The sequence below is a fragment of the Dipodomys merriami genome, unplaced genomic scaffold (genome assembly GCF_024711535.1).
Source record: "Dipodomys merriami isolate MVZ:Mamm:240054 unplaced genomic scaffold, mDipMer1.0.p SCAF_303, whole genome shotgun sequence".
NCBI classification, from domain to species: domain Eukaryota; kingdom Metazoa; phylum Chordata; class Mammalia; order Rodentia; family Heteromyidae; genus Dipodomys; species Dipodomys merriami.
In genome coordinates, this window is record NW_027204527.1 from 212863 (window position 1) to 232884 (window position 20022).

General features: G+C 43.4%; 1 long non-coding RNA gene across 1 annotated transcript; it reads right to left on the bottom strand.

The window, feature by feature from the left end:
• Nucleotides 1-1668: 1668 nt before the first annotated feature.
• On the bottom strand, nt 1669-13802 carry LOC138840862 (uncharacterized). The gene is made up of 5 exons (XR_011376248.1): nt 13736-13802; nt 9916-9998; nt 6275-6391; nt 2233-2343; nt 1669-2118 (listed from the first exon to the last, which is right to left on the bottom strand). It is a non-coding gene; the product is annotated as an uncharacterized lncRNA (long non-coding RNA).
• Between the last annotated feature and the right edge of the window lie 6220 nt (nt 13803-20022).

The following is a 20022-nucleotide window of genomic DNA, read 5'->3' on the forward strand; positions in this document are numbered from 1 at the left end:
AGGAGCTCTGGATCTGAAAGGAAGCCCACTGTGGAGTGTGTCTCCTTCTCCCCAACCCATCTGTCATTATGAATTTCCAAAAGCGCATCAGAGATGGTTCGATGTGTGGAGGCATGTCTTTTCTCCTATTTCCTTTCAAACACTCAGCTACGCCAACTATTTTTCCTTCTCCAGTGAGGTGCATTTTGGTAACTGGATGATGGATAGACCTTACAGAATCCTCTAAGGAAGAAAGAGAGCAGCAAGAGCCAGGAGAACTTGCCGAAAACAGCAAAGAAATGTAGGCAGTTCCCAAAGGAAGATTTCTTTAACCATATACAGAAAAGCACAACTTTCAATTCACATGACTTTCCCCAACTTTTGTTTTCTAAACTAGGTAGCAAAGATTAGAGTGCCAAAAATGACTGGAGGAAATTTTTGTGGGAATGCATGGGTATGGAAACACACTGCGCGGAAGGAGTGCAATCATCCTGAAAGTCTCCATTTCCAAGTCTTTGCAAACTCAAACTCAGGGGCTCTGTTGTCTAATACACAGATAAGCTTCCAAGAAGAGTTTTTGTATTTCAAAGAAAACTCTCCAACAATGATTGTTTCTTAAAAACAAAAATAGAAGTAATTATCTATGGGTTATAGAGTGTGGTTGTTTAAAATTATTTTTCTTATTTGTTCATAACAAATAAGAAAACATGACTTTTTTATTAGTATTTTGATGGGGTTGCACCCAGGGTAACAATTCCAGAAGTCAGGTTACAAGTACAATGCTTCCTGGGCGACGCCACCCCTTCCTTCTCGTTCCCCATGCCCCCCTCCAATCCCTTATTTGTGGAGCTGCTGCTCTGTCTGGAGACAATAGGAGGAACTAGTTGTGGCCAGAACAAGTCAAGCCTTGTGCCTTCGTGGAGTTTAATATAGTCTCTACTTGAGAAAATCATAAACTTACGTCATAAGGGCAACTTGTTACCTAGGTGCCAAAGCAAGCTAAGGTGTCCCAGGCACATGGGACGGACCAACCAACCTGTCCACAGCTGTGCCTCAAGCTGATTTCCATCCTCACTGCTCAAAAACCTCACAAAATCCAAATGTGTCTATGATAGTCACTGCCTGAAAACAGATAGACTGAAGCTACATAGTCCAGTCCTCCACCCACTCATCAGGAGCTATGCCTGCCCCTAAGCACAGAGTCATTACCAGTCCTGATTCCTGACCAGTTCTGACCTTGCTTGGCCTCACACTGCCATTTGCTGATGACCAGGGTCCCTTCCATTTACAGCAGCCATGAGGATGTGTCTGCAGTGAGCCTCCAGCAGGACTCCAAGGAGTTGGGGGGGGGGGAGGGAGAATGAGTGCCATGGGCAGCTGACATTAATGATCCAAGTATGCATGAGAGGTGCTGATGGGTCAGCCTGGAAGCCGTATTTGAAAAATAAATAAAGCAAAAAGGGCCGGAGGCATTGCTCAGATGATATAACTTCTGTCTAGTAAGGGCATGGCCCTGACTTCAAAGCCTAGCATGCAAAGAAAAACAAAATGATGGCAGTCATGTCCTGACCCTTTCACTGTCTGTTACGCAGTGCTGGGCTGGGTGATCCCAATGGGCTGTGACTCACAGCCTGCCTCTGGGACTGGAAGCCTAGACTTCAATCTGGTGGCCTCATGCTCTTCCTTAGCGTTTTCTTCCAAAGCTGGCATTTTACCACTTGAACCACACTTCTACTTGAGCTGGCATTTTTGCTGCCAGATAGTAAAAAAGAAAAAAGAAAAAGAAAACCCAGAAGTACTTAGTCCTTAACAATGGTAAGGAAATAAAGATAACACTTTATTTAATCCATCATGCCATTTAAATGTAGTTTATCTACCCAGAAAACAAACACAAGTACTTCCCAGGTGAAAAAGGTGAACTATGTCCTTTGTCATGTAAATTTGTGTTCCCCCCCCACCACTACCACTGTCAACATAAGAAAAGGAGTGGGCGCTGGAGAATCATCCCATCAAATCAGACCAGGTGAAGACTAAGTTGCTGCTCCAGGCCCAGGACTAGAGAGAGGTGAATGCGGAAGGAACTCCATTTCATATTGCACATTGGCGTGAATGCAGTCTCAGAGAGTGAGCTTGGATGCCCTGCTGTTGAAACTCCAATAAGAAGAGGACAATGCAACTCCATTAGTCACCACCCTGCCTCTGGACATTTCCATCCTTTCATTAAAAATGAAGCTGGCAAAACCAGAACTCTACCCCATGAACAGTCACGATGTTATTTTCAAGCGCGTTCCTCCCTTGCTTTTCCTTCCGCGGGGCCCTGGACAGCCAGAATAGAGCTCCTCCCCATCAGGCTTCACAGTGGCCCTGTGGAGTGCACAGAGGTGTCCTGAGGAGCAGCGAGCAGGTGTGGGACCAGAACTCTTCTCCCAGCCTCCCTCTCCAGTCCCCTCTCCTTCCCATCTCCAACTGCATTCTAAATCCCAATGGCCTAAATTAGCCCTGGGGTACAGGTCACACCAAGAGCAGAGAGGGGGTACAGGTCACACCAAAAACAGAGAAGGGATACAAGTCACACTACCAAGAGCAGAGAGGGGATAGAGTCATACCAAGAGCAGAGAGGAGGTACAGGTTAAACACTGAGAATAGAGAGGGGTACAGGTCACACCACTGTGAGCAGAGAGCATCCTATGGGGAGGGGAGAAGATGGCACCCACCAAGGCTGATGAGCAGGAAACCAAACCACACTCCCGCAAACAACCACACACACACACCAAACAACCACACACACACACCCCAAACAATCATAAACATCCCAAACAACCACACACATCCCAAACAACTACACACATCCCAAACAACCACACACACCCCAAACAACCACACACATCCCAAACCACACACTTCCCAAACAACTACACACACCCCAAACAACCACACATACCCCAACCACACACACCCCAAACAACCACACACACCAAACTCAGCAGCATTGCTGTTTTGAGACACATCTGCCTGGATAGTCTTCCATCTCCATGGACCAAGAGTGAGGCTAAGGCTTTGGGCCTAGTCAGGGCTTGGACCTCGACTGTCAATAAATAAGCCATATATGCTGCTCATCCGATGATGTCAATTCGCCAACACAATCACTGGGTGCATCTAAGGTTTGGGCTCAGTAGGATCACAGAGGGACAATACATCCTCAGCTACATGCTGGTGGCTGGCACCTATCATCTCAGCTACTTAGCAGGCTGACATTAGAAGGATCAAGGTTCTAGGACAGACCGGGCAGAAAGGTCCACAAGACACTGTTTCTGGGGGAGAAAAACAGTGCGGTGACATGGGCCCGGGAGTCCCACATCACCGGTGAACCTAGAGGAGGTGGATTCAGACACAGTCATACAACATTGGCAGAAAGCAAAGGAACATAGAGGCAAGGTTCAAGTGGCAAAGCATCCGTATAACAAGTGCAAGGCTCTGAGTTTAAACCCTAGGATCACCAAAATTTTGAACAGCAAAAATGAGCAAAATGTGCTCATTTTAGGGCTTGTCCTGAGTCAAACCCCAGCATACAGGCTTGCATAACCCTCATTGCAACCTTGTGTGTGTTTACTTGAAGTCTGAGAAAGAGTGGCTCCGAACCCAGAAACACTTTGCGATTCTACAGATGGAACTCAATCCCAGCTCCCTAAAAAGAGCTGTGGGTGAAGTGTGTCCTTTCTCCTCTGGACCAGGGTTGACATGGTCTCAAGGCCTGGCCCGGCCACATCTGTGACATTCACGGGTCAGGGAGTGTGGCCCTGTGTGTGCTCTCTCTACCTCTGTGGTTCAGACAGTTAACATGTCCTAGAATTCCAGGTTTTGAGCCAGGTGGCCTGATGTCCCCACCTGGCACATCAAGACACTTACATTTCAGTCTCATCACTTGTGGCCTGAAAATAGCAACACAGTCCAATGTATGGAAAAGAAGAAGGAAGAAAAAGATGGGAACGTCTCCCCCAAAGTTTCAAAGGCTCCTCAAGTTGACAACAGAAGGCAATAGGAGACTCAGCATGAGAATGTGGCACCCAAAATAAAGGCCTTTATCAAAAACTTCCCAGTGGATGGGGAAACTGAGTCTCCAAGAGGCAGACGGTGACCCTAGGCTCTTCCTGCCCAGGGGTAGGTAGAGACGTGGGCTGGAGCTTGAAGTATCTGTGCACCTGTTTTAACCCAGTCAGCACGTGGGTCAGGACACTGGTCCTCTTATACAACATCCTCCACTGCCTCCCCCAGTCCAAAAGGTGGGATGTATGCAGGGTGCACAAAGAATCGGCACTGAGAACAGGCAAATCCCTGGGAGCCCACAACACAGATGCTTCAATGTATATTATGTACATCCTGGAAAATCACACATGCTCTTGAAAGTGCAAAGTCAGACTTCCTCTTCCCTCCCTCTCACTTTCCCTCCTCACAGGCTAAGCCTTATGCAGAGGTGATAAAAATCAGCCTCAGGATCCAAACCAATGTCCTCAGTCCTGCAAACCCTTCCAGGAGGCAGGGTGGCAGAGCCAGGCTGCCAGTAGAACACACACACAGACACACACAGACACACACACACACACACACACACACACACACAGACACCCACACACACACACACACACAGACACACACCCACCCACCCACACACACACACACACACACACACACCGCTCATCCCAGAGATGGCTTATTGATGCAATTACATGGTTCAAAGCCAGTGGCACCTGACGGGGGAAGAAAAAGACAAAACCAGAAAGGGCGGGATGGCCTCAGCACTACTCCCTCGGGCCGGCTGTACAAGTGCCAAGTGCCTTTTCCTTGTGAACCACAGAGGCAGGTGCGGGCCGGCAAGCAGACAGGACCACAGCCCTGGCAACAGGAGGAAGTGGTAGTTGAGGTTTCCCGATAGATCTCCTGATCCTCTCTGGACCTCAGGACCTCTCCTAGGCTCCCCAGTGCTTTCCTTCTCTGGTCTCTGCTTGGCCTGCTCAAGAGGGACAGACAGACAGAAGTTAAAAGAGCAAGATTAGTTTCCTTTCACCCCTAACCCATCTCCTCATCCCTGTCCAGGGGCAGGGAGTACAAAGGTAGACACACAGGGAATCAAGAGCTCCAGGCTGCTGCCATTGGATCAGTGGGAAACTGGGCTGTTTGCATTTCCAAGTGCTGAATGGCCGGCCACTGTGATGTCCATGTTGATAATTCCTGATGCTTTGTATTCCAGCAAATGTTTAATCCCTCACTGATCAATAATCCTCACTCGGCTGTTCTTTTTTCCTTTTTTTAAAGAACCAAATCCCTTTTTACTCTTCAAATCCTTGAATAAAATTAGGCTGCTTTAGCCCTGCATGCGTTATTCCTCAAAGAAGCTGTGTGGTTTCATAACCTAGGTTGGGGTATTTTTAAAGGGACTGCCTAGACACACTTGTTCTTGGTGTCACCTAACTTGTCTCTGCAATTGCTGTGTGTTATAAGCTGGTCTCCTCAGACACTGCTTTCAACACAGATCTACTTTTTTTTTCACTCAAAAGAAGAAAATAATTCAAAGTGAAGTTATTTGCCCTAACTAAACCAGTGAGTCTAATCTTTGCATTCCTGGCTTACACTTAAGTCCTTCTGTACAACTTGATTTCTACCTTCCATCTATAATTTCTTTCCAAAACCATATTGAAAAGAAAACAGCTCCATTCCTAGGCCATCTTAAGATGCTGTACTTCTTTCTTAGAGGCACGGCTGAATGTTTTGGAAAATGCACATGACACATGGAAAGAGACAACGGCTCTGTGCTCACAGGGGATGGGCTGGCAGGGGGGTCTCACAATCCACTCCAGGTCCACCAAAGTTCCACAAACAACGGCAACAGAAAGAAACTGCCTTTCATCTGTAGCAGCAACCAAAGCAGCAACTTTCACCAAAGCTAACCCAAGCCAGGAGTACATCCCACACACACCAACCACTTCCACAGTTAGCCCATAAGAGCCCAAGCAGCTCACCACAATATTTATTAGAAAAACACATAATTTGTGGTGGAGAAAGAAGAGTCTCTCATACAAAAAAGAAAAAAAGGGGGGGGGGAAGCTCCTTCAAATGCAATTAACCAAAAGACATATTTCCCCTGTGTTTGTAAAGATCACTCTATGAGAAGCATAGTTTTTGTGTGAGAGGAGGGGGGGTGGAGAGAAATGGGTTATCCCCACTAGTTAAGAAAGACAATTAAATTACTGGAGATTACCTTCATCATTAAGGAGAACGGGCTTTATTCATATTTACAGACCTAAGCAGACTTCAGTTTCCAGGTCACAAATGAATCTCTTCTCGTCTCAGATGCACATGTGGACACTGACATGGGCTGCTGTTGAGTTGATTGGATAATAATCTTATTCTCAAGCTCCTGCTGGAAAGAAGAGCTCCAGAGGAGGGCAGCAGGGGGAGGGGGAGATGGGTGAGGGAGGGAGGGAGGGAGGGAAGCGAGGAAGGAAGGAAGGAAGGGATAAAAAGAAGAATCCAATCATGTATTCTTCCTGGTTGGAAAAAAAAAGTAACCCCAGTATCCTTCAAGGATTTCAAACACAGGCGAACAGTGTGCAGGAGGGTGTGTTAACAGCATGCCTTACTGGTGTGGCCTGCCTGAGACACTCTTAATGAATATTACTTCCTTCCCATTGGCTGTTCCCGCTAGAAACCCAGACCCATCCCTCCTTTCAGAAGTCAGAAATTCAGCTCCAGCCAAAGTCCAGAAAACATGCTCACGCAGGGACAAGGCTCCACCACCGATCCATAACCTTTGAGGTTGTGTCCTACAGTCAACCTGACCAACAGTACATAGGAGTGAATTTTTTCTGCCTTGGGTTGTGTTCCCAGCTTTGTGTCTGTTCTAAACTGAAGGTCCATCAAAGAAAAGAAAAATAGACAGCTTTCTTTAGAGAGAACATGCTGTCCTAAATGCTGGGGAGAAAGAACTTTCTCAATCAGGCTTCCAAAACCAGATCTGAAACGTTGTCTATATCTTAAAATCCATCCAGGTGATTTTTTTTTAAAAAACTCTGTGCCAAAATAAAGTAAAATCCCCAATTAATATATGTCCTTTTGTGGACTGAAGCTTCATCTCCCTCTGAAATGTCACATACCAATGCACCCTTTGAATAGCTGTTCAGAATCACTTGGAGCAGCAATATCTAAGCAGTACACAAATATGCATTCAGGTGACAGGATGACTAAGTTTTCTTTTCCAAACAATGCTCTTCTCCCTAACTTCTCCTGTCTGCTTACTGACAGGAGACCTGATGTTCTCAACATTTTAAAGCAGATAAATTTTTGAGAATCTGAGCAGATATAATTCTTGCTCATAAGAAAAAAAAGCAACAAAAAATTGAAGGTGGGACAGAAGAAATGGAGAAAAACATTTTATTTTAAAAAATAGTAATAATAAAATATTTTGTGGCCCATTCAGTATTTCCCATATATAATTTATTAAAATTAGATCAAATTACAAATATTAAGTGCTCATTTGAACTAAAGTGCTTCCTCTTTCATACATACACGCACACACAAACAATTTGTGTTGTATCAGTTTCAGAAGGCAACAGAAACTCTAAGGATACAAAGAAATATGGTGTCCCCAGCCTCTAATACAAAGCATGCTGGGCAGCCCTGAGCTCCTGGATTACTGAAAGGTGTTTCTGTGCACATAATTGCAAGGCCTCCACCTCTCCCTCCCTGCCTGTAACTCATTGCACAGCTGCAGGAAGCTGTGGCTCTAGTCCCCTTATCTAAGGTCCTTGGTCCTTGTTCCATAAAGTATTTTCCTTACCACTATTAAATAAATGAGATGTCCTTCCTGTAATTCTAGGTTTCTGTGTTTAGAATGGAGGTGATTTTGTTTTTAATGCTTTGCTGAAGAGGGAAGAATAAAACTGAGCTCTCGCTCCAAGAGTGTTTATTTATGCTATTATAAGAGCAAACTAACTTTTCAGCACTTAGATAAAAAAATCAGTTTGCAAAGGCTAAACAACTTTCCTGTCCCTACACCAAGAGTGGGGGTAAAATAAAAATATTCATTTGACCTAAGAAGATCACATGAGAGTTGTAAGAGTCTTCCCCCCACTCTTGAGAAAAGAGGGTAAAACCTGGGTCATAACCAGTGCCTGAGTCTGCCATGACCTCATCTAGGGGCCTTCAGCCTATGTCTGTGTGGGGTGTGTGTGTGTGTGTGTGTGTGTGTGTGTGTGTGTGTGTGTGTGTGTGTGTGTGTGTGTGTGTGCGTGCTTCAGCCTGTCTGTGTGGTGTGTGTGTGTGTGTGTGTACACCAATGCAGACAAAGTCCCTATGTGCGGCCGATGGCCTGGTGTACTAGGGTGGCATGGTTCCTCAATAAGTGTAAATTACATCCACGTCTCCAGATTTGTTTCCATGAACTATACTAGAAAAATGCATCTTAACCAAAGAAAGATATATATTATCACAGATACAAGATCATATATAGTATGTGATATATCATTGTATGATTCAATTCATACAGAGCTGTAGGCATAAAAATAACTTAAGTGGATATTGTTCAAAGTGGTAGTCATTCTGGAAGGTAGCATCTTGGAGAGACCTTAACTTATGAGGCACTTTTTGGAGTGCTGGAAGCGTTCCATTTCCTGATGGGAGTGGTACGTATAGGGGGACTCATGTGTATATTTGCCATTGGATTTTATACTTTCTAGTATGTGAGTCATTCCTCACCAAAAAGAAAAAAAGAATCTACCAAGTAAGTTCAGTGATCATTGATGACTTCTTAAAAATCCATTATTTTTGCCAACTTCAAAAAAAATCTGTGAGAAAAAAACGGATTCTTTGCTCTGTTCATTATGAGAACAAAATCAAATGTGAATAATTTAGTGACGGGTTGAGGTTTGACATCTCAAAGCGTTTGGGGCCTGAATTTTTCAGAAGCTCTTGGTTTCACGGTTCACGTTGGCACTCCAGGGCTTCACATCATCAGAATTCAGATATCTGCACTTGGCAATTTTATATGTGGACATCTACACGTCACATTCTAACAGCACATCAAAACTCATTACATCCAGAAGCAAGTTTGTTATCTCAAAATAGGCACCTTCTTAACCACCCGCCCCCACCAAATTCCTTCACCTTGTTCTATTTTTGTGTCAGAGAGTTTCTCCTTTTCTCATTACCCACTTGGAAATTTGTCTTTGAGTAACTCAGCTGTGCTTTCATACTGACTTTCCACATCTCTCACATCCTACTCTTGGCCACCACTCCTATGAGCGTATTAGCAATGAATGCCTAATTAGTATTATGGTTCCTGTCTCTGCCTCCACAGCACCACCGAGGAAATCTTCCCTCTGTGCTCCTGACTGTCCTCTGCTGCTGCAGCACAAAACCCATCCTCAATGTGACATTCAAGGTCTCCTCTAGCCTCCTCTCCCCACGCCTCCACCGCAACCCTACTGTCCCACTGCACCTCACCAGCACAGGAAGGGACCGGGCATATTCCTCCCCCACCACCCCTGCTCGTGCCTCGAATCCTTCCTTTCTATGACATCCAAATATTGCATACCTCATAAAGACAAAACATTCACTGTCTCCCTGAGATGATTTCTGTGAAATGGCTTTCCCCATTGAAGTGCCTGTGTGGTTCTATCAGTGGTCAGGCAGGTAATTCTCACCTATGCCAATGTCTCCCAGTGTTCGCTGCCCCTTTTATATTGTGGTTTTGTTATCAGTGGTGGCACACATCAGTTTATAAATACAATGCACCTTGATCATGCCACCCCTTCATCATTCTCTCCCAACTCTCCCAAAACCAGCCCTGTTCTCAATTCTTGGTTTCACAGGATACATGTTAAGTATTATGGTTGCCTTCCTCTCTTCATTCATCCACCCTCCCTCCCCTTGACCTACTCATACCTTTAAAGTGCCAGTTTCCTGGTATTCATTTCGTTGGACTATGAGTTTGTTTTCCTGAGGAATTTTACCATCCGAATTCTCCCCTGCAAATACCATACTTCAGTTAATACATCTGTGTACACTTGCATACAAACTGTGTCTGTTTAATTGTACACATACGAATTAGTTTCTCATTTCCATGTGTGTAAGGCCTTGTCTTCACAAAGTAAAATAATAAAATTTCCAAGTCGAAAATTATATTAAGTGAAGTAAGCCAAGCCCAAAGAAACATAGGTCCCATGGTTCCCCTTATTTGCAATATCTAGTATATGTCTGAGTCAAGCAGAAAAAGTCAGATGAGGTAATGTTAGGGAAATAAACCCTAAGATATGTATTCAAATGTTTTCTTTCATGCGATTGTTTCTAACGCATTTATAAGATTATTTCTTTGTTGCTTTTTATGTCCCTCCCCCATTTTATAACCCCTACTTTCACTGTATTTGATGTCGGTATAATTTGTGGAGGGGAAAGGGAAAAACAAGTCATTTAAACGAGGATACAGGTGGACCCATTGCAACAATGAGAAGTAGAAGTTGTCATGTCGAAAACGAACTTTACAACTTCGGTGGGGAGGGGGAGGGGAGGATTGGGGGAAGGGGGGATGTGAAGGGATGGGAAGGGGAAACAAAGGAGGAGGCTACAATGCTTGATAATAAATGTACTCATTATCTTGCCCATGTAATTGTAACCCCTCTGTACAGTATTTTCACAATAAAAAAATATAAAAAAAATTTCCAAGTTGATGAACTCCAAAGCCAAGTGTTATTTTTTCTCTATGACTCAAGTGTCTCAATGAAGATCTGCTCAGAAGTCGAACTCACAAATTACTAAGTTAGAAACATCAGCAGGGAATCTGTGTTATGTTTGCATTGCATTTAAAATGTCCTTACTATGATATATATCAACAATAGAATGTTGATCTTTTATGTTTGCACAGGCTTTTATGCCCCACCTAAAGTATCTCCTGATTCCCCAACCTTTCAAGTGAAGACAACAGCTTTATTGGGGTGATTTTTTTGGGGGGGTCCAGTCATGGGGCCTGAACTCTGGGCCTGGGTACTGTCCCTCAGCCCTTCAGCTCAAGGCTAGCACTCTATCACTTGAGCCACAGCGCCACTTCCGGCTTTTTTCTTTTTGCTTATGTGTTGCTGAGTAATCGAACCCAGGGCCTCAGGCATGCAAGGCAAGCGCTCTACCACTGAGCCACCTTCCCAGTCCTGGGGCCATTTAACAGAGCAAAGCCACATTCTGGAGACAGATAGTCCAATTTCCTTTGGAACAAAGGGACGAAGTTCTCCAACTCTGGCAGACCTGAAGTCAATGCCAGTTCACGTGATTACCTGATGCTGAATTACTTAACTTCTTGTGTAAAAAGATAGGGCTGCAGAGGTGCCCACCTCCTATGTGTTGTGAAGATGATTTGAGGAAATGCCAGGCATCAGGTGCTATGCAGAGAAGAAAGTCATCAGGGGCAGAACTCCCATGCTGCACCCTGAACCTCCCCCTACACCTCGCCCCCACTACACCCCCCACTGCTCCCACCGCACCCTTCCATCCCCACCGTGTGGGCCTCCCCACTCCCGGCTGGCCAGTCACCCCCTGACCTGGGCCGCCCTCCAGCTGGACCAGACACCCCTCCACCACTAATGGGATCCTGGCTGCACAAGGCCTCTGTCGGCTCTGCAGGCTGGGGAGACAGCGCCCTCAAGTGGCCACCTGCGGAGCAGCACCTGCTGCCCTGTCCAGGGGGGCGGCGGGCCCAGAGCCTGGCCAGGCAGCTCCCCCACCAGGCACAGGGCCCCACCCAGCCTCCCTGCTGTGCCAGGTGCCCTCCTCACCAGTCTCTCTGAGATGAGGGTGAAGTTGGTCCAGACTGCCTCCAACTGAGAGCCTCCAACCTCTGCCTCCAGGACCGCGGGGACCACGGAGTGGTGGGCGTTGGGTGCAGTCAGGGTGGGAGCCAAGGCCAGGCTGGGCCTGCCAACCCTCAGCCCGGCTGGCCCCGCTGATCCCCGTGACCCAGCGACCCTACGACCCCGGCCCCGCGCAGAGCAGCAGGTGACCCACAAGCTCTGTGCTCTGCTCCCTGAAGAGCCACGGAAGAGCGGCCGGGAGCATAAGGCAACATTCACACCCAGCACCTAGGACAATGGAATGACTCACACTAACACCACACACACAATCACACACACCCCACACGGTCACACTCCACACACCACACACCACACACGCTCATTCAATCACACCACACACACCACACGCTCACAGTCAATTACACCACACACACGCTCACTCACACACCATACACCACTCACACCACACACCACACATGCTAACACTCAATCACACCACCCATTTTACTCACACCACATATGTTCACACTCACAATCACACTACACACGCTCACTCAAATCACACCACCCACACACCACACATGCTCATACACCACACAACACACACCATACATGCTCACTCACATACACCACACACGATCACACCACACCACACCTACAGCACTCACACCACACTCAGTCATACCAAACTCACACCACACAGTCATACCACACCACTCACGCTCACACTCACCACACACCAAAAGTACCACACACTACATGCTCACTCACTTAATCACACCACACACACCACACTCACACTCAATCACACACACCACACATGCTTGCTCACAATCACACCACTCACACCACATACACCACACTCACACCACATGCTCACACTCATACCACACCACACACACACCACACACGCTCAGTCACTCAATCATACCACACACACCACACACACACTCAATCACATCACACACACCACTCACGCTCACACATACCACCCACCACCCACACTCACACTCGCACACTCACCACACAACACACACACACACACACACACAACCCCCCGGTCTGTCACCTTGAGCTGAAGAGCGCAGAGACAGCACCCAAGTCCAGAGTTCAAGCCCCACAACTGACCCCTCCAAAAAAATATCCTGAACTGAACATAGCATATATGTATATATGTGAAATAACATGGCAAAATTCCTTTGTGTAATACACACTTAAAAAAATGAATGATAGGAAAGTAATATAGGCTCTTCTGGGTGATCAGGTACTAGCAGGAGGGAAGAGGGCCAAGGAGAGGGCAAATTAAGTACTTTACACATGTATGAAAATAGAATAAAACTTATTTTCAACGATTTGTATGCATGTATGGAAATGTCTGAGAGCTAATATAGTAGAAGCCAGGCACTGGTGGCTCACGCCTGTAATCCTAGCTACTCAAGAGGCTGAGATCTGAGGATCGAGATTCAAAGCCAGCCTGGGCAAGGGAAGTCCCTGACACTCTATCACCAATTAACTACCAGAAAACTGGAAGTGGTGCTGTGGCTCAAGTGGTAGAGCTCTAGCGTTAAGCTGAAGAGCTCAGGGATGGTGCACAGACCCAGAGTTCAAGTCCCACAACTGACAAAAAATAAAGAAAGAAAGAAAAAAAAGACAGTATATATGGCTTTAAATCTAATATATTAAACTTTATTCTTAGGAGTAAATAACCAAGCATTTCTCAGTTTTCTGAGGTCTCATTAGCAGTATAATAATTTCAGTAGTTCATCTAGACATAAAAAGTCAAAGTTTATTCCATAAATAAGAACACAATTTAATCCAAAATTACTAAGAGTCTTAAATGCCATCTTATTTTCCTCTAGCTATGATGGTATTTTTTCCTCCAAGACTGAATAAATAATACTAAACTAAGTGGGTATCCAATGACTCACCTGTACACTTGAAAATTTCACTTTTGGATTGTTATCTATCTCCCATAAGCCTTCATTGAAACCTTTTTATTTATTTGGTTTGCCATACTTTTCCTTATTTTCTGAGTAAGTAAATATATCCTTTGGTCCTAAAAAACCACTAAAACAGAAGAAGATAATAAGTGCAATGCAACCTCAAATAAATATATACATAGCGCATTACTAAAATAACACTATTATATGATGCATTTCATAAAATACAAATTAAAGGGAAGACAAGGATATAAAGTCTGATGAATTCATTTCAATGAACACAATCTTACCAACACATGAGAAGGCTCTAAGTACTGGCAGAACAAATGTTGGAAAAGTCTTTTTGGGGGAAGTATGTATACAGATATTTGGGCTTGAAGTCAGAGCCTCCCACTATTGCTTAGCTTTTTTACTTAAGGCTACAGTCACTCTACTACAGCCATAGTTCCACTTCCAGCTTGGAACACAAGAGAGCCACACAGACTTTTCTTCCAGGCTGTCTTAGAAATTTGATCCTCATATCTCAGGCTGAATAGCTAGGAGTATAGGTGTGAAACACCAGCCACCTGGCTTCTAAAATATTTTTAGGTTCCATTTCTTTGCAGAACAATAAATGTTTTCTGTTTAGAGGTAGGGATAAAGTAGGCTATATTTTATTCCAAATACTACTGTTTTTTTTTTTTTTTTTTTTTTTTTTTTTCGTTTACAGTACTAAGGATTGCATCCAGGTCTCACAGAAACAAGTCAAGCACTAAACCACAGAACTACATGTCAATCTGATATACTTTATTAATTCAGTAATGAGTTCCTAGATCCATAACACCAACTCATTTACATGAACTTTTTTTTTGGTACAGATCCTGGGCCTTGAACTCAGAGCCTGGGCACTGTCCCTGAAGTTTTGTGCCCAATGCTACAGCTTTAGACCACTTGAGGCATAGCTCCACTGTTTACTGAAAATGGGATTCTCATGAACTTTTCTGCCCAGACTGGCTAAGAACCTCAATTCTCAGATCTCAGCCTCATGTGGCTATTAGAGGCAGGAATCACCAGCACCTGGTCTCATTCAGTTTAATTGAACAGGCTTTTCAGGCCCAGAGTTCAAGCCCCACGAACGAAAAAAAAAAAAAAAAAAAACTTCTCCCCCAAACTGGACAAAGCCAGGCTGGGGAGAAAAAAAATCACCAAGTCTGAATAACCAGCAGAGATGATCTGGAAGCATGGTTCAAGTGGTAGAGAACCAGCCAAGCAAACGAACCAGGCTCAATGCCTCAAAGCTCAAGCTCAAACTCTAGTACTGTGAAAAAACAGAAAGTACCTAATTTAAACATCATTATATACTTCTAATTAAATATGAACACATTTTCATGCCAGTAATTATTTAATACATTTTGCTAAATGGACCTATCAATCTATTGTTTGAGCACTTTTTCTGTGCCAATAGTGAGGGCTTGAACTCAAGGCAAGGCTTCATACTCTTGCTGTCTTTTTTCTGCTCACAGCTGGTGTTCCATCACTTGAGTCACACACTCCAATCTGCTTTTCTGATGGTTAATTGGGATTCCCAAGCACTTTTCTTTGGGCTTCAAACCAAGATACTCAGATCTCAGTTCTCCTAAGTAGCCAGGAGGCTGCAATATTTTAAGAGTCTGGGACCAGTGGCTCATGCCTGTAATCTAGCTACTCAGGAGGCTCAGTCTGATGTTGATTTGAAGCCAGCCAGGCAGAAAAGTCCAAGGGACTCTCCGATTAACGAGAAAAATCCTGGAAGTGCAGATGTAGCTCAAGTAGTAGCACACACCAGGCCACTGAAAAAGCCAAGCAAGAGTATAAGACCTTGAATTCAATATTCAGCATCAGCACACACAAAAAAATAAAATAAATATTGTAACAGTAAATATACTGCTCAATGTTTGATCTTCACAATCAATTCGAAGTATAGGTGGGGTAAAGAATATGCTCAAGACTGATAAGTCAAAAACAAAGCTGATGAACAAAATAACTCTCCATGGGGATACAATCCCCTAAGATTCCTGAATAGTACATAAATTAGCCTAGAGACCGCACCGCTAGTTACCAAGGAACATCTTATGGTGGCTGTGGCTATGGTTTTCTCTTAGAAATGTTCCATTTTCAAATGGCCTACAAAAAGTGTTTTATATGCAAAATGGAAATAGGACATAATCTAATTACATTTTGATAGCAAATACAAAAAAATTGTGAAGCCAGGAACCCATGGATCACACCTGTAATTTAGCTATTCAGGAGGCTGAGATCTGAGGTTCATGGTTAGAACCCAGCTCAAGCAGAAAAGGCCATGAAACACTTATCTACAATTAACTATCAAAAAGGCAGAAGTGAAACTGTGGCTCAAGTATAAGAGCACCAGCCTTGCACCAAAAACAAAAACACTAAAGGAAAATGCCTAGGCCCTGAGTTCAAGTACTGGTACCAGCTCGAGAAAGAGATTAAAGGGAGGAAAGAAGGGAGGAAAGGGAAGAAGGAAAGAAGAGAGGGGAGGGAGAGAGGAAAGGGAGAGAGAAAGGAAGGAATGAAGGAAGGAAAATTGTGAAAGTTCAGAGGAAAAAAAATCAGAACACAACAGGTTTAGAAATTCTAAAATATAAAAATATTATTCTTTCTCTTTAGTGGTTAAATTGTAGAACTTTCCTTTTATTATTTGCTTTTTAAAGGCAATGAGAAAATTAAGCAGTAAATTCCAAATCTAACAGTAAACTTATGTGGATTGAAGTTCTTTTGCAAATATATAGAAAAGCAGTTATGTCTCAGATTTTACCTTTTTACTAAACAGTATGGATGCCCATAAGAAAGCCCACACAAAGTCACCACAAACTTAGAACTTTTTTTTTTTTTGGGTCCAGTCATAGGGCCTGAACTCTGAGCCTGGGCGCTGCACTTGAGCCATAGTGCCACTTCTGGCTTTTTTCTTTTTGCTTATGTGGTACTAGGGAATCGAACCTAGGGCCTCAGGCATGCAAGGCAAGCACTCTACCACTGAGCCATCTTCCCAGCCCAAACTTAGAACTTTTAAGTCAAACCAAAGGGGCCATAATCAAAATATGAAGGCCTATCAGACACAAGGACATCAAGATCAAGTCATTTATCTTTATTAAGTAGTATTTTCTAAACAAAACGTTTCATTTTCAACTTATCAACTCTAACTTGCTGCTTCATTTACCTATTATAAAATCACAAAATATGAAACAAAGCTTAAAAAGGATGTTTACTAAAATTTTATAACAAGTCAGGCAGGAGTGATTCATACCTGTAATCCTAACATGTTGGGTAAGAGCTGAGGATCATGAGACTTTTAACTGCCAAAAATTCCAAAGTGGAACTACAGCTCAAACGGTAAAGTACAAGCCATGAGCAAAAAAAAAAAAAAGAGAGAGAGAGAGAGAGAGAGAAATCAGAGACAGTGCCCAAGCCCTGAGTGAAGGCCCAGGCTTGGCTCAATAAATAAATAGATGCTATGACAGTAAAAGGTAGAATGATGGGGAAAGACGACCAGCAGAAGGAGAAAGGACAAGCTGGGTGCCAGTGGCTATGCCTGTAATCCTAGATACTCAGGAGGCTGAGATCTGAGGATTACAGTTCAAAGCCAGCCCAGGCCAGAAAGTATATTGAGACTCTAATCTCCAATAAATCAGCAAAAAATTGGAGTAACACGGTGGGTCCAGTGGCAGATCACTAGCCTTGAGTTGAAGAGCTAAGGGACAGAGCCCAGGCCCAGAGTTCAATTCCCACAACTAACCCTCTCCCAAAAAAAATGAACATAATTTCAACAATGTATATTATATGCATGTATGAAAATACAACTATGAAATCTCTGTAAATTTACAGTAATTAAAAATTATATGCATATGTGTACACCGTTATATGTTATAGACCACGATAGACAATTTGCTCCAGGAAAGTTAGAATGAACTTGTGACTTTAAATGAGCATCATTATTCCACAATACTGTGAAATTTGGGAAATTATGTAATCACTTAATCACAATTAAAAAAAAAAGAACCTCGGGGAAGTTAGGGAGATGAGGGATGCTAGCGGGAAAACAATGGAGGGTGTAGCAATGCTCAATAGGAAGTGTACTCGCTCCCTTGCTCATGTAACTGTAACCCTCTTTATAGTATCTTCACAATAAAAAATTTAAAAAAAATTATATGCATACTATACACTACATATACTATATAGTATTTTTTAAGTTTCTAAAGTTGAACATTAATAAGAGATAAAAGCAGCAAAGTATGACTAAATTTTCAAGAGTTTGGAGAGTTCGAAGACATTCTCTCAATTAGCAAAACTAGTCAGCAAAATTCAAACTGAGCTGATCTAAACTTAGTAACACTACAATAACAGCCTTAGAAAAAAATATATGCAATGTTACTATTAATTTATAAATCCCAGCAAGTATTGCTCCCAAAACAAGCCTTTCAAAGCCATACAGTTCTTACTGGCATTTTATTCAACACATACTTAGCATTAGTCTAAGTAATTATTTATGAAAGCACCTTAGCTGTGTCCTAAAGTTCTAAGATAGATGAAATCCCTATTTTACAAATTCAGAAGGACACAAATGTAAGGAATTTGCTGAAAGTCACATAAAATAGGCAAATGTGACTGCTGTAATCGACTTGTATTAAATCCTGTGTCAAGTGTTACAAAGCAAATTCATCATCAACCCATGACTTTACTCTCCAAGCTTTTGGGAGGTACTGACTTTGCAAATGTAAATGGTATACTTAAAAGAACACTGATAATAGCTGGGCACCAGTGGCTCCTGCCTATAATCCTGGTTACTAAGTAAGCTGAGAGGATGAGAGCGGAGGATCACAATTTGAAGCCAGACCAGCAGGCAAGTCTATAAAACTCTGACCTCCAGAAATGAATCTATGGCTCAACTGGTAGAGTGCTGCTAACCTTGAATAGAACACCCCGGCCCTCAGTTCAAGCTCTAGGACTAGCAAAAAAAAAACAAAAAAAAACACTGAAGATCAAAAACATTAAAGTATACTTTGAAATAAAAATGCCACTAAATTTTTATGAAACAGGTAGTTTTATTTTTTTTTCGGGGGGGGAGGTCGTGGGGCTTGAACTCAGGGCTTGGGCGCTGTCCCTCAGCTCTTCAACTCAAGGCTAGAGCTCTACCACTTAAGCTACAGTGCCACTTCCAGTTTTTGTGGTTTATTGGAGATAAGATTTTCACAGACTTGGGGCTGGGAAGGTGGCTCAGTGGTAGAGCACTTGCCTTGCAATGCATGAGGCAATGTGTTTGATTCCTGAGCACCACATAAGCAAAAAGAAAAAAAGCCAGAAGTAGCGATGTGGCACTAGCCTTGAGCTGAAGAGCTGAGGAACAGCGCCCAAGCCCAGAGTTCAGGCCCCACGACCTGACCCCCCCTCCTCCCCAAAAAAAAGATTTTCACGGATTTGCATGCCTGGGCTGGCTTTGAACCACGATTCTCAGATCTCAGCCTCCTGAGTAGCTAGGATTACAGTTGTGAGCCACCGGCACCCAGCTTAAAGCAGGTTTTTTTTAATTATTATTATTGTAAAGGTACTATACAGAGAGTTACAGTTACATGAGTGAGGTATTGAGTACACTTCTTCTTGAACATTGTTACCCTCTCCATTGTTTTCCCCCTACCATCCTCCCCTCCCTCCCTTCCCCGAGGTTCTTTTTTTTTAAATTTTGATTAAGTGATTAAATAATTTCTGAAATTCACAGTATTGTGGAATAATGATGTTCATTTAAAGTCACAAGTTCATTCTAACTTTCCTGGAGCAAATTGTCTATCACAGTCTGTAACATATAACGGTGTTCATATGTTATATACCATATATGTGATCAGCAGCATGGGGATATTTAGTAGTGGTTCAACCAGATGAGTGGGAGTTCTTTGTTTCTTAAGCCCTGCTAGTTTTGTCATATCGCCTAACGTTTTGGATTTAGCATCCGTTTATCAGGGAGACCATGTACCATTTGTCTCTTCTTTCTTGGCTTACCTCGCTCAACATGATTCCTTCTAGCTCCATCCATTTCCCTGCAAATGCCATTATTTTGTCATTTCTAATGGCTGCATAATATTCCATTGTGTATAGATACCAGAATTTTTGGATCCATTCATCTGTGGTGGGGCATCTAGGTTGTTTCCATATCCTAGCTATTAAAGCAGGTATTTTTAAATTTGAATATATCTTAATTTGTTTATTTTGGTCAGTCATGGGCCTGAACTCTGGGCCTGGGCGTT